Source organism: Bos taurus, chromosome 1 (genome assembly GCF_002263795.3).
Source record: "Bos taurus isolate L1 Dominette 01449 registration number 42190680 breed Hereford chromosome 1, ARS-UCD2.0, whole genome shotgun sequence".
Classification (NCBI taxonomy): Eukaryota; Metazoa; Chordata; class Mammalia; order Artiodactyla; family Bovidae; genus Bos; species Bos taurus.
Window position 1 is genome coordinate 52213644 of NC_037328.1, and position 13644 is coordinate 52227287.

At 39.5% G+C, this 13644-nt stretch overlaps 1 protein-coding gene across 16 annotated transcripts in view; it reads left to right on the forward strand.

The window, feature by feature from the left end:
- Positions 1-13644, forward strand: part of BBX (BBX high mobility group box domain containing) — a 298089-nt gene that overhangs the window by 80521 nt on the left and 203924 nt on the right. The window contains exon 1 of one of the 16 annotated variants that reach the window (XM_005201323.5): positions 1014-1137. The exons of the other annotated variants lie outside the window; for them this stretch is intronic. The gene's annotated coding sequence lies outside the window, so the exon portion shown is untranslated. Of the gene's footprint in view, positions 1-1013; positions 1138-13644 lie in introns of those variants that run through there. 16 annotated transcript variants of the gene reach the window in all.

Genomic DNA, 13644 nt, shown 5'->3' on the forward strand with positions numbered 1-13644 from the left:
CATATTTTAAGTAGCTCAGTATAAGAAATTATGTGCAGTTTTGAGTAAACAAGAAACAATTGGCGACAGATTACTTTTTACCCCCATTTGTTTCTTTTGCTTCTCAATTCATAAAATTACTACATGAGACTTCAGATGTAATTTATATTAGCTCTTTCCCTTTACAGAAAATGAAACCAGAGAGATTAAACCAATTGTTCAAGGTCATTGAGGTGGTATTAGAAGAGGAGAATCTGTGTCTCCTACTTCCCATTACTATACCCTTTGCTACATCATACCTTCTGCTGCCTTTTGCAAAATTGCATTCCTTACCACCATCCTATTTAATATTATTTCTCCTGGGGACTGATTAACTTTTATCGACCCAGAATTATTATTATTTTTTTTTAGACAGAGAGGCATTTACTTTTTCATTGAAGACTTTTCTCAAAACTAAAATACCCCTTATCCCCTGGCAAATACTTTCTGCTGCACAGTAGGACACAACTTCCGAGCCTGGGGCCCCACTGGCCCAGGGCAGGGTCACGGGGCTGTGGGGGGAGGGAGGGGATGCTAACAGGTCAGAGTAGAGGTGGATTGGCAGAGCGGGGCTGGTGGGAGGTGGGAAGCTTACATCATTTCCCTGCAACTGGGCTCTGGCGAGGTTGTAAGGCCTCACTTTCCCCTGTGTAATAGTTTACCAGATTGCCAGAGATTCGTAGAGGAAAGAAAAGGTATGGCAGGGCCGATGCTCACCCTGTTCATAAATCTGGGCTATGAGATGAAAAACTGTCAATAAGTAACTAGAAGCAGCCAGGACTGTCTGTGCTTTGCTCTCCCCCAGCTCAGTTCCTTTCTGCTCCGCCCCGTCCCTGCTCTCTGCTGCTCAGATCAGCTTCCTGCTTCTCATGAAGGCTGTTCTCCTGTAAAGCTGGTCAGCTTTCACTGAAAGCATTATATTCATAAGTCTGAGTCAGGTTTTGTGGAAGTATTGTGGGTTTGGTTTTCTTTGGGGGATGGAAGGGGAGGGAAGAATTTTTTTAAAAAAAAGGAAGGGGCAGGCTGAAAAAGCAAAATCATCATGAATTTTGTTGTCACATCGTGCCGGTGTTATAACCAGCTCTGTAGACTGCTGCACTGAAAACATTTCTGTGAGAGGTATGTGCTTGAAAAATGGAAAGGTGACTCTTGGCTGTGGAGCAGACTGTCTGCCCAGCAGCTGCTCAGATGGCTGTAAGGTTGTAATTCTTTCTAGTGTTTTGATGCAGAAAGGGCAATTGTTACTTGAAACGTGGTACAGTTAGCCAGCTATTGGTAAAATGTTAACTGTATGCTTGGTCCCCACACCAAGACTCCTGAAATTGTCCTTTAGCTTGAATCCGTCTAGCCAAATCCACAGCATTATTCCAGGCTCTTTTGGTGGTGGTTGTAAACAAAGTGATGATCTTTAATATTCTCTCATTATTTAGAAATCTCATGATAAAGATTAATGAAAGACACTTGGAGTAGCCTAGACGAAGCTTCAGATTCACTTGGAGCTTTTTGCATTGACAGATGGCAAAAGTAAAAGGAAACGGTTGGTGATTTACTGTCGTAATCTAAAGTGAAAGTTTTAAAGTTTAGAGGGTATGGTATATCTAAGTGGAAAAGCCTGGAGGGGTCACTAAAATTCAGACACGTAATCCCACCCACTACAAGTGATTGCCTGACCAGTATTCAGACTAGAAGGCTCTGGATGTATCTTTTTCAAAGGAGATTATACACAAATGTGTATAAATGCCTCTATTCCGTGGTCAGAAGAATAGGATTAAGAATAAAAATATAACCAACACTGAAGGAAATGTGGAGGACTGTATATTGGTTACCAAAAATCCAGGCTATTATGTTATAAAATATTTTAGAAAAATATTTAAGGTAGGAAAATAGAATATTTTATCATGTACATCGGATAAGCTACTAGTGACAGAATCCATTCAAACTACAAAGGAGATCCTGCTTGATTTTAAGAATTATTTTGTCATGGAAGAAACTTGAAAACTCTTGAATGTTAGCTAATTTTAAATTTATTTTACAAAGTTTTGGAATTAAATTGCTTGAATTTATCAACATATAAACGTGCCAGTACTATTGTTCTTCTCCACAAAGATGGTAATGCTTAAATTACTGAAGGCAGTTATTCATGAATAGAAAAGACCAGCTATTATAATGCAACCTAAATTCTTCTCTTTAAGAGACTGTGCCATTTAAACTTGATTTCTTCTCAAATATTTGCAAAGAGAGCTAATCTTCATGATCATATGGGATGATGTTAATAAGTTAAACCTAATACAGGCTTCTGAGAAGGAATTCCCTCTGCACTATACCACACACAGACAGGTGGCCACCCTGACTGTATTTACCTTGGTCATTCTCAAGTGTAGCTTCACGTTAGAAACCCCTGGAGAGCTTTCAATAGCTCCCATTGCCCAGGCCCAACCCCGGGGACTCTGCTTTAATTGGTTGGGGGTGGGGCCTGGGCATTGATAGATTTGAAACTGGTCCCAGGTGTTTTCTAATGTGTAGCCAGAGTTGACAACCGTTGTATTACCTGACTGTCCCCAATGCTAGAGCAGCCCATTCTGTTTTGGGTACTGTTTGTATGACACTAGGTCTGCTTTGCTGTGTGTTCTGTTAGGTCTGAACTTTGTCTGTAGCAGCTCATCAGATATTTAATATCTCTCCCCCAAGGCTTAGCTTTTCCAAGAGAAATAGTCTTAGTTTTTTCAGTCTCTGGGGCTTTTTTTCCTAGGCCCTTTCCCATTCTGGCTACTCCCTGTCATGGAATTGCGTTTGTTTTGTATCACTCCTGAATAGGGTGTCCTGGGGACAGAGCCCACCATTCTAGAAGTGTGGTGCCCAGCTCAGGATGCAGAGAACATAGAAAAGCTGTAGCTCTCTTGTTCTGGACATTACACTTCTGTTGTTGGTGGCTAAGCTTATGTTAGTGTTTTTGGCAGTCACAAAGCACTGTTGACTCATGTTGAGCTTGAAGTCAGCTCAAGCTTCTTTTTCATGTGAACTCTACTTAAGTCATGCCTCTTCTCCTCCATGTATAATACATTTTTTTTTCCCACTGTAGTACCAGGGTTTACATTTATACTTTGGAAACATAAGAAGAAAACCCAATGAATCAGTTCTTCCATACAAGGAAAGGGATATATTTGAACTTGATGCCAGAAGTATATTATATGCATATAGCAGCAATTTTAAAGAGTGATTTAGACCATTCATTTGAATCCACAGTTAAATTTAATCTTAATTCAGTCCATCTTTCCATCATTTCTTCTGATTCACTACTCAGTGTTTGCTGTTCAAAGTTAGGATCCCGTTTGACTGTGCAGCCTGTCTTAATGTTTGTATTCAACACTTGGTCAAATGCGTTTCCCAAATCAAAATACATGGGGGCATTCTCCTGAACTGTTTGTGTATATCTTTATTTTAAAAGGAAATGTGTTGAATTTGTCATGGCTTTCTTGTTTAATGACAGAAATGGAAGAAAATATTTTGCAGATGAGCAGGTGACTTGTCCCAGATCCCCGTTTGCCACATTCAAGGCTAGAACCCAGATCCGGCTCTCGTGTTCACTCCAGTGCTCTGTGGATCACACCACAAGTGCTGATGCCACTTGTCATTTAGGATAAGAATTCAAAGAAAATGGAAAGGAAATAAAGCCTCCATGGACACTTCACTGTCTCTTTTGGGATATTTAATATTTAATCCCATAACCTATAGCCCAGTCAACTCTTGCATTGTTATTCATTTAGTGTTCTGCCCAAAGCAATAAAAGAGGAATAAAATGACTAGCCAGCATTCTAAATGAACTGCAGAGAATAGGATTCTCAGGAGTTTGGGCACCCTAACTCCCCTTGGAAAGTTTTTTCAACACCCATATTTATACACAGTGGATCGTGGTGGAATAGTGTCACTTTGTTCATACTGAATCACAGTGTGGGGAATATTAAATGAAAGGCGTATGTAGCTTGACTTTTAATTTTGCAGATGAAGAAACTGAGACCCAGACACCAAACACTGTAGCCAGAGTGCTTAGCAGCGTACTTAGTACATAGTGTGTACTTAGTAAATACCCGGATGTGGCTCAGCTTTCTTCAGTGTTGTTTTCTTCTCCACATAGGAATTGGATTTTTCCCTTTCGTCTCCCCAGCTTTGCCCTCGGCATTTATTTCCTTAAAACTGTTGAAATGGAACAGATTTTTCAAGAATACCTATTACTTTAGAAAAGCTCCAGTGATAGAGTAAAAGCTCGGATAACCAGGTTTATTTTTCCTGGTTTTTGACTTTTAGGAAAATAAGCTCCTTTCCTCCCCTTGAAAAATTGATTTTAAAAATTTGAGTTTTTTTAAAAAAGAGGAGCTCTCAAGGAATGAATAGCCTAGGACCAGTCTGTATACATTTAGCCCGAATGTGCACATCTTTATTAGGATCCAGTAAAAACTGATGCTCACAGCAAGGCTGACCCTACTGTATGATAAGACCTGCAGTCACCGGTGATTTAATTATGTTCACTATATTGTACTTCCTAAAGCAAGAAAGTATTCCTTAATACATTTTAGGAAGGTTTGCAATAGCAGTAGTTGAAACAAAAAGGCCTTATAAATAAATTTAGTCAATCAGACCAAGCTACTCCTCTAGCCTTTTGATTATTATAGATTTGATTGTATGTCCTCCTATGCAGTTTGGAAACACCCAGCTTTATTCACCTGAGGCTGGCAAAAGATGAGAAGTAAAAACCTTGATGGAGAAGGAAATGGCAACCCACTCCAATATTCTTGCCTGGAGAATCCCACGGACAGAGGAGCCTGCAGGCTGCAGTCCATAGGGTCGCAAGAGTCGGACACGACTTAGCAACTAAACCACCACCACTGAAACCCTTGGGAAGCTGCACTTTTAGAGTACCCCTGGCTTCTTTTGCAAACCCACTCAGTAGTCCCAAGTTCCTATTTTGTAGGTATATTTTACATCAATTAATACTGGTTGTATTTTTACATGGCTATTCTTATCTCATAGTCTGAAATCCATTCTTATGACCCATACTTTATTTTTATGCTTCATAATGCTGCTTGTAACTAGGTGTTTTAAGAGGAAATGAGGATGTAAATGTGTAAAGAACTATGAACCAGTATATATGAACTATACAGAAGCACAGTTGAAAGCTGTAATATGACAAATAGATGAAGGTATGATTACTAGTGGAATTAGTTAATTCTTGAGTAGTGCTCAATGCAAAGTGTCCATGTGTAGTTTTATATTAACACGGGATATTGGAGGGGAAAAAAAACAACATGAAATTGGGAAATACAGATTCAATACTTCATATTGTAGAATTTTAAAATGTAAAGATCTAAACCCTAACCTTTCTAAATTACTATTCAGAAAATGTTTATAGACATATTTTCTAAAGCTTCATACAAATTTCTTTTTACATGGCATATCCCAATGGTTATGGTTTACATGGTTTTGCTATGTTTTTTCCTTTGTTGTTGATTTTATCATTATTAAGAGACCAAAGTCAAGCTTAGCAAATTTTAGAAAGAAATTTAAACTTTAGGTTCAAATTGTAGGTATTTATTTACAAAGCATATGTGGCTTTTTACACAGCAAACTTAACTGCTAAGTGTGTGTGTGTGTGAAGTCCTTAAAGCCCATAAAAAGGCAAAGAAGAATTGCAAGAAAATAGTGCATTGGTTGCTGAATTATTCATAATGATTAAGTCTGTCTTAGTCTATTCAGGTTGTTGTAACAAAATACCACAGACCAGGTGGCTTATAAATGAAAAGCATTTATTTCTCATAGTCCTGGAGTTTGGAAGTCCAAAATCAGGGTGCCAGCATGGCCAGATGAAGGCCCTGTTCTGGATTGCAGACTTCTTGTATCCTCACATGACAGCATGGCCAATTGTGCATGCATGCATGCTCAGTTGCTTCAGTCGTATCTGACTCTTTGCAACCCTATGGACTGTAGCCTGCCAGGCTCCTCTGTCCATGGGATTCTCCAGGCAAGAATACTGGAGTGTGTTGCCATGCCCTCCTCCAGGGGACCTTCCTGACCCAGGGATTGAACCTGCATCTATGTCTCCTGCACTGCGGGTAGATTCTTACCCACTGAGCCACCTAGGAAGCCCCAAATGGCCAATTAAAGGGCACTAATTCCATTCATGAGGACTCAACCCTCATGACTTGTTACCTTCCAAAGGCCCCACCTCCTAATACTATTACTCTGGGTACTAGGATTTCAGCACATCTATTTGGGGTGGGGGAAAACACAAACATTTAGATCACAGCATTCAACTGCTGCATCCCCAAAATTCATCAACTTCTTAGGTGCAGAATGCATTCATACCATCCCAGTAGTCCCAGCATCTTCACCAGTCCCAGCATTGACTAAACAGTCTAAATTCCAAAGTCTCATCTAAATATGATCTCCATCAAGTATGAGTAAGATTCAAGGAGTGAGTCATCTGGGGCAAATTCACCTTTAGTTGTGAGCCTGTGAAATCAAACAAATTATGTGCTTCACCAGCAATGGTGGGATGGGCATAGAGTTAAACACTCCCATTCTAAGAAGGAGCAATAGGAAAGAAAACCGTAAGCAAGAAAGAAAACCATCAGAACCCAACAGGGCAAACAGCCTCAAATCTTAAGTCTCAAGAATAATCTTCTTAAACTTGATGCTCTGCTTGCCAGGCCCACTTACTATGGGCCCTCTTACTGGACACACAAAAGAATGTCCCTGCCTCCATGGCTTTGCTGAGCGCATCCCCGCAGCATCTCTCTCAGGCAGGAATAGTACACCTGTGGCTCTACTGATTTAGAGTTGAGGGAACTTGCAGCCCTTCCCCCACCGCTTTGCTGAGTGTTGCTCCAGTGGAGGTCTCTGTGTTGGCCTTGTCTTTGCTGTGCCCTTTGCTTGGGTCTTGTGCCTGTAGCACCAAATGGCTCCGTTCTTGGAAATCTTGATGAAGATAGCTGCTTCCCAACAGCTCCGCTGGGGAGGGGTCTGGCTCCCATGGCTTTGGCTGGGAGTCTTCTGGCTTGCTGAAACCTAGGTAATGCCTTTCCCACTTTTGAAACTGATGATCTGTGAATCACCTTGTCTGTTTAAAAAAAAATTAATTTCTTTTTGGCGGGCTGGGTCTTTGTTCCTGCACACAAGCTTTCTCTAGTTTCAGAGAGTTGGGGGCTCCTGTCTAGTTGTGGTGCATGGGCTTCTCAGTGTGGTGAGGGAGCAGAGGCTCTAGCTGCACGGGCTTCAGTAGTTGCGGCCCAGGGTAATTAGTTGTAGTTCAGGGGTCCTAGAGCCTGGAAGGCTGCAGTCCTTGGGGTCGCTGAGGGTCGGACATGACTGAGCGACTTCGCTTTCACTTTTCACTTTCATGCATTGGAGAAGGAAATGGCAACCCACTCCAGTGTTCTTGCCTGGAGAATCCCAGGGACGGGGGAGCCTGGTGGGCTGCCGTCTATGGGGTCACACAGAGTCAGACACGACTGAAGTGACTTAGCAGCAGCAGCAGCAGCAGCAGCACTCAGACTCAGTAGTTGTGGCATACGGGCTTAATTGCTCTCCATTATGTAGAATCTTCCTGGACCAGGGATTGAACCTGTGTCTCCTGCATTGGCAGTTGGAGACACTGCCGATGTCTGCACCCACTGCTCCACTAGGGAAGTCCTTATCTTGTCTTGACTATCACACGTTTGAAGCAGAATGGTGCTATGGTTCCCTCCTATGAATTTCAAGAAGTCTGACAACCAGTCTTTATTTGTTCCTATCTCTTTCCCCTTGGATTCAAATAGCAGTTGCTGATTGGCTGATTAAATCTCTGGTTCATATACATACTCATCTTCTCATCAGAAAGTTTCTTGGCCCCACCCTTAGTGGTCTCTCAAACATGCTTAGTCATGTTTTATAAAATGAATAAGCTGCGAGTTTTCCAAATTTTAAATTTCTGCTTCTTTTTTGATTACAAATTCTGTCTTTGTCATTCTTTCTTCTTCATGTTTTACTGTAATATTCCAGGGAGCCAATGGTACCTTCAGTATTTTGCTTAGAAAGAAATTTCAGCCAAATAGCCAGCTTTGTTGGATATGTCTGTCTTCCACAGGATAGAACCATGAGTTCTATCTCCATAAAATACTCAGACATGAGCACAATTTAGCCACGTTCTTTCCTACTTTTTAACAAGGATTGCCTTGCCTTCAGTTTCCAATAACAGGTTCCTCATTTCCGTTCTCATCAGAATGGCCTTTACTGTCCATCTTTCCACCAGCATTCTGTTCAAGACCACTTCGGAGTTCTCTAGGAAGATTGAGGCTTTCTCTGCGGCTCTTCTCTTCTCCTTCTGAGCCCTCACCTGAATAGCTTTTAGTGGTCTGTTCACTGTCATGTAGGCTTTTTCTAGCCTGCACTTCAAAACTCTTCCAGCCTCTACCTATTACTCTCCGTTCCAAAGCCACTTCACATTTTTAGGTATTTGTTATAGCAGTACCACACTGTCAGTACCAATTTTCCATCTTAGTCAAGGTACTATGACAGAATATCACAGACTGAGTGGCCTATAAACAACAAACATTTATTTCTCACAGTTCCGCAGACCAGAAACCTGAGATCACAGTCATAGTTTGACTATGAATGACAAAGCTTCTTACTAAGAGCATTATTATTACTGTATTTCATATTTAGAAAGTTCCAAAGAAAATGAATGTAAAAGTGTTTCTGTGTCTAGGTCTAAATTAAATAATCCACCAAAGCAAATATATATGACTTGTGTATTGAACTATGTTATTTATACCTTAGATATTATCTTTGCATGAATCTTAGAATTATTTGATTTTTTAATATTAGAACACTTTAATTAGATTTATTTCAAGTTGTATAGGTATCTCTTTAATTATTCAATAAGGGACCTATCCTTATCTGAAGATTCAGGAAAACCCGTCTTTTAAGAAGTAATGGATAAGACCCGACAGGCTGAGGTGAGAAAGAGCAGGATGTCTAGGAGAAACTAGAAGAACATTATAACTGGATTTTAGAAAAGAGCAAAAAAGGTAGAATCATTCGGATAGAAATTAGAATATGTGAGATTTTTGTGTGCTTTGAGATTATATCCCAAGCCCAGTGGGTAAAATTGAAAGGTTTTAAGCTAGAGAGTGAGCTGTTCATTCATACTTACTTTTTGTCCCGATCAGTGTGGTTGCTGCAGAAGGGGTGCTTTTGAGAGGGGCACAAACAGAGATTCAAAAGTCAGTCAAGGGATCAGTGGCTTAGTAGTAGTTTAGATCAGGTGGAGCAGTGAAGATGAGAAGTGGACTGATTTTGCGTTGTGTTTGGGAACTTGAATTAACAGTGTTTTATGATTGACTAGATGTGTGAGAGTGAGACAGAGGAAACCACACATTAACAGTAGCATCCGGTGCATTCATTGCATGATACAGTGACAACTACTGAGACAGGGACAGCCCCAAGGGAAGCAGATCTCTTGGCTGGACTTCAGAAGAGACGAATTGGCTTGAAATACACATTTGGCAGTCATTGGCATAAGGTAATTGCCTCCAGAATGAATGATGTTGGCCGAGGAGGAGTGTAGTGTGAGAGTAGAAGTTGGCTTGGTAACCCTAGTCCAAGGCCTTGCAAGGAGACTCATCACCCAAGGACTGAGAACACGAGGAAGTTCATACTGCTCACCTGCTTTGTGTTATTGCTATACAGTTTTTTAGGTAAACTTTTTATTTCAAGATAATTGTCAATTCATGTGCAGTTACTGGAAATTATATGAGGAGATCCCATGTACCTTTTATTCATGTTCCCCTAGTGATAACATTTTGCAAAACTGATAAAATATCACAGCCAGAGTATCAAGATATATACAGCCAACATTTAGAACATTTCCATCTCCTCAAGGATCTCTATGTTGCTTTTTGTATTGTCACATCTACTTTCCTGTTGCTCTCTCCCCCTTTATAATTGATTGCAATTGCTAATCTGCTCCCCATTTGTGTAACTTTGTTACTTTAGCATGTTCATAGAAATAAGGTCATATAGTAAGTAGTTTTTTTCATGCAGCATAATTCTCTGGAGATAAATGCAAGTTGTGAGTGCATCAGTACAGTTAACAATATGGGTTTGAACTGCACAGGTCCACTGAAACATGGATTTTTTTTCCAGTAAACATTTTTTGCAGTACTACATAATAATCTATGGTTGGTTGAAACCACGAAGGGTTGACTGTAAAGTTACGCACAATTTTTAATTGTTCTGGGGGGAAGAGGGGTGAGCACCCCCTAACACCTGCATTGTTTAAGGGTAAACTGTATATACACTTTGGTAAACATGTCTTTTCATGAATTTCATCCGTTTTCTAATTGGATTTTTTGCCTTTTTCCTGCTGTGTTCTGGGAGTTCTTTATATATTCCAGTTAATAGTTGTCAAATATGTGGTTGGCGTGTATTTCGTCCCAGTCTGTACCTTATATTTTCATCTTCTTTATAGGGTTTTTGGCAAAGCAAAAGTTTTGAAGTTTGTTGGAGTTCAGTTTATCAGTTTTTCCTTTTATGGACTGTGTTTTTGTTGCCAAGTCCAAGAACTGTTTACCTAGCCCCTATATTCTGAAGCCGTTCTAATTTTCTTCTCTAAGAGCTTTATGGTTTTGTGTTTTACATTTAAGTTCATGATTCATTGTGAGTTAATTTTTGTATAAAGTATGTTTCTTAGGTTGAGGTCCTTTCTTTGCTATGGATGTCCAGTTGCTCCAGCAACATTGGTTTAGAAAGGCTAACCTTCATCTGTTGAATTGCTTTTTTTGTGCCTTGGTCAAAAAAAGATAGGTGTATTTAAGTGGATCTGTTTCTGGTTCTCCATTCTGTTTCACTGATCTATTGTGTCTGCTTCTCCAGCAATATCATACGTTCTTGATAATTACTGTAGCTACACATAAAGTCTTAAAATCAGGTAGACTGATTTTTCACACTTCATTCTTCTTTTTCGAAATTATTTTAACTAATCTAAAACAATTTATTCTGGGTCTGAAAGAACTAGAATAGACTTTATACAGAAAGTTCTAGACTTTCTGTATAAAGTCTAGACTAATTTTGTCTCTACTGCATTTTCAAAAGTCTTACTGAGAATTTATTTTTAAGGGATTGTGTTAAATCTGCATATCAGTTTGGGCAGAATTTACATTTTGTATTATGTTTAATATTCCGTTTCTTGAACACAGTGTATCTCTTCATTTATTTAGATCTTTTTTTTTTTATCAGCATTTTGTACTTTTCAGCATACCTGCATTGGATATGGTTTTATTAGGTTTATAATTAATTACTTCATTTTAAAAACGATTTGGTGGCTCAGGTGGTAAGAAATCTGCCTGCGATACAGGAGACCTGGGTTCGATCCCTGGTCAGGAAGACCTGGGTCAGGAAGATCCCCTGGAGAAGGGCTCAGCAACCCACTCCAGTATTCTTACCTGGAGAATTCTGTGGGCAGAGCCTGTTGGGCAGAGCCATGGGGTCTCAAAGAGTCATGCGTGACTGAGTGACTAACACTTTCACTTGTCTCATTTTAAAAACTATTGTAAATGGTATAATATTTTTAATTATGTTGTCTGTATATTTATTTCTAGTATCTAAAAATGTTAATTTTGATATCCATATGTTCATTGTTCATAAATAAAAATATAATTGATTTTTGTATGTTGAACTTGTATCTTTTGACCTTATAAATTCATGTATTCATTTTAGGAATTGTTTTTGTAGATTCCTTGGGATTTTCCATATAGACAATTATATCGTCTGCAGATAGGGATAGTTTTATTTCTTTTTTCAGAACTATATTATTTTTAAGAGCTTCCTGGGTAGTTCATCTGGTAAAGAATAGACCTGCAATGCAGGAGACCTGAGTCCTATCCCTGGGTTGAAAAGCTCCCTTGGAGGAGGGCAGAGCGACACATTCCAGTATTCTTGCTGGGAGAATCCCTATGGACAGAGGAGCCTGGTGGGCTATAGCCCATGGGGTCACAAAGAGTCAGGCATGACTGAGTGACTAAACACAGCATATACCTTTTATTTCCTTTCCTTGATTTACTGTGCTGGCAGAACTTAGAGCTCTATATAATAAGAGTAATGGTGAAAGTGGATATTTTTGCCTTGTTGCTGATCTTAGGGAAAAAGGGATTTAATACATTGGTGTTGTAATGTTAGCTGTAGGTTCTTTTTAGATTCTCTTCATCAAACGAAGAAATTCTCCTTGATTCTTTTTACTGAAGGTTTATTTTTTTTAATCATGAATGGATGTTTAATTTTGTTGAATATTTTTTCTGAATCAATGGATATGATGATATGATTTTTCTTTTTTTACCTGTTAATATAGTGGATTGTATTAATTGATTTTTGAATATTGAACTATCCTTGCATTCCTTAAATAACTCTCTGGTTATGTTATAGAATTCTTTTTATATATTGTTGAATTCTGTTTGCTAGTATTTTGTTGAGGATTCTTGCATCTGTGCTAATGAGGGATATTGATGTGTAGTTTTAGTTTTTGGTACTATCTTTGTCTGATGCACCCCACTCCAGTACTCTTGCCTGGAAAATCCCATGGATAGAGGAGCCTGGAAGGCTGCAGTCCATGGGGTTTCTAAGAGTCAGACACGACTGAAGCGACTTCACTTTCACTTTTCACTTTCATGCATTGGAGAAGGAAATGGCAACCCACTCCAGTGTTCTTGCCTGGAGAATCCCGGGGACGGGGGAGCCTGATTGGCTGCTGTCTATAGGGTCGCACAGAGTCGGACACGACTGAAGCGACTTAGCAGCAGCAGCAGCAGTATCAAGGTAATACCAAAATCATTTTTCTATTTTTAATTTCACTGATTTCTTCTCTTTATTGTTTCCTTAATTTCTGCTTATTTGGATTTATTTGGATCTTTCTCAAGATTCTTGAGGTAGGAGCTTAAATTACTGATTTGAAAGATTTCCTTTTCCAAAAATAAAAGCATTTAGTTCTACTGATTCCCCTCTCAGCACTGCTTTTGCTAGTTCCCACAAATCTTGATAGATTATACTTTCATCTTCATTCAGTTCAGTGTGTTTTTCAAGAAATTTTCCTTGAGACTTTTGATTCATGGATTATTTATATTGTTAGTTTTCAAGTGTTAAGGAGTATTCCTGTTAATCTTTCTGCTAATGATTTCTAATTTGATTCTGTTGTGATCAGAGAACATACCCTTAAGATTTTAATCTCTTTTTAAAAAAATTTATTTATTTATGTATGTATATATGTATTTTTGTGTTGGATCTTCGTTGCTACGTGGGCTTTCTCTAGTTTCAGAGAGTGGGGACTACTCTCTGGTTGCAGTGTGCGGACTTCTCATGGCAGTGGCTTCTCTTATTGTGGAATACGGGCTCTAGGTCCGCGGACTTGAGTAGTTGTGGCACATGAGCTCAAGAGCTGGGGTTCCTGGGCTCTAGAGCACAGGCTCAGTAGTTGTGGTGAACTGGCTTAGTTGCTCCACGGTATGTGGGATTTTCCTGGACCAGGGATCAAACCTGTGTCTTCTGCATTGGCAGGTGGATTCTTTACCACTGAGCCACCAGGGAAGCCGAAGATTTTACTTTAAG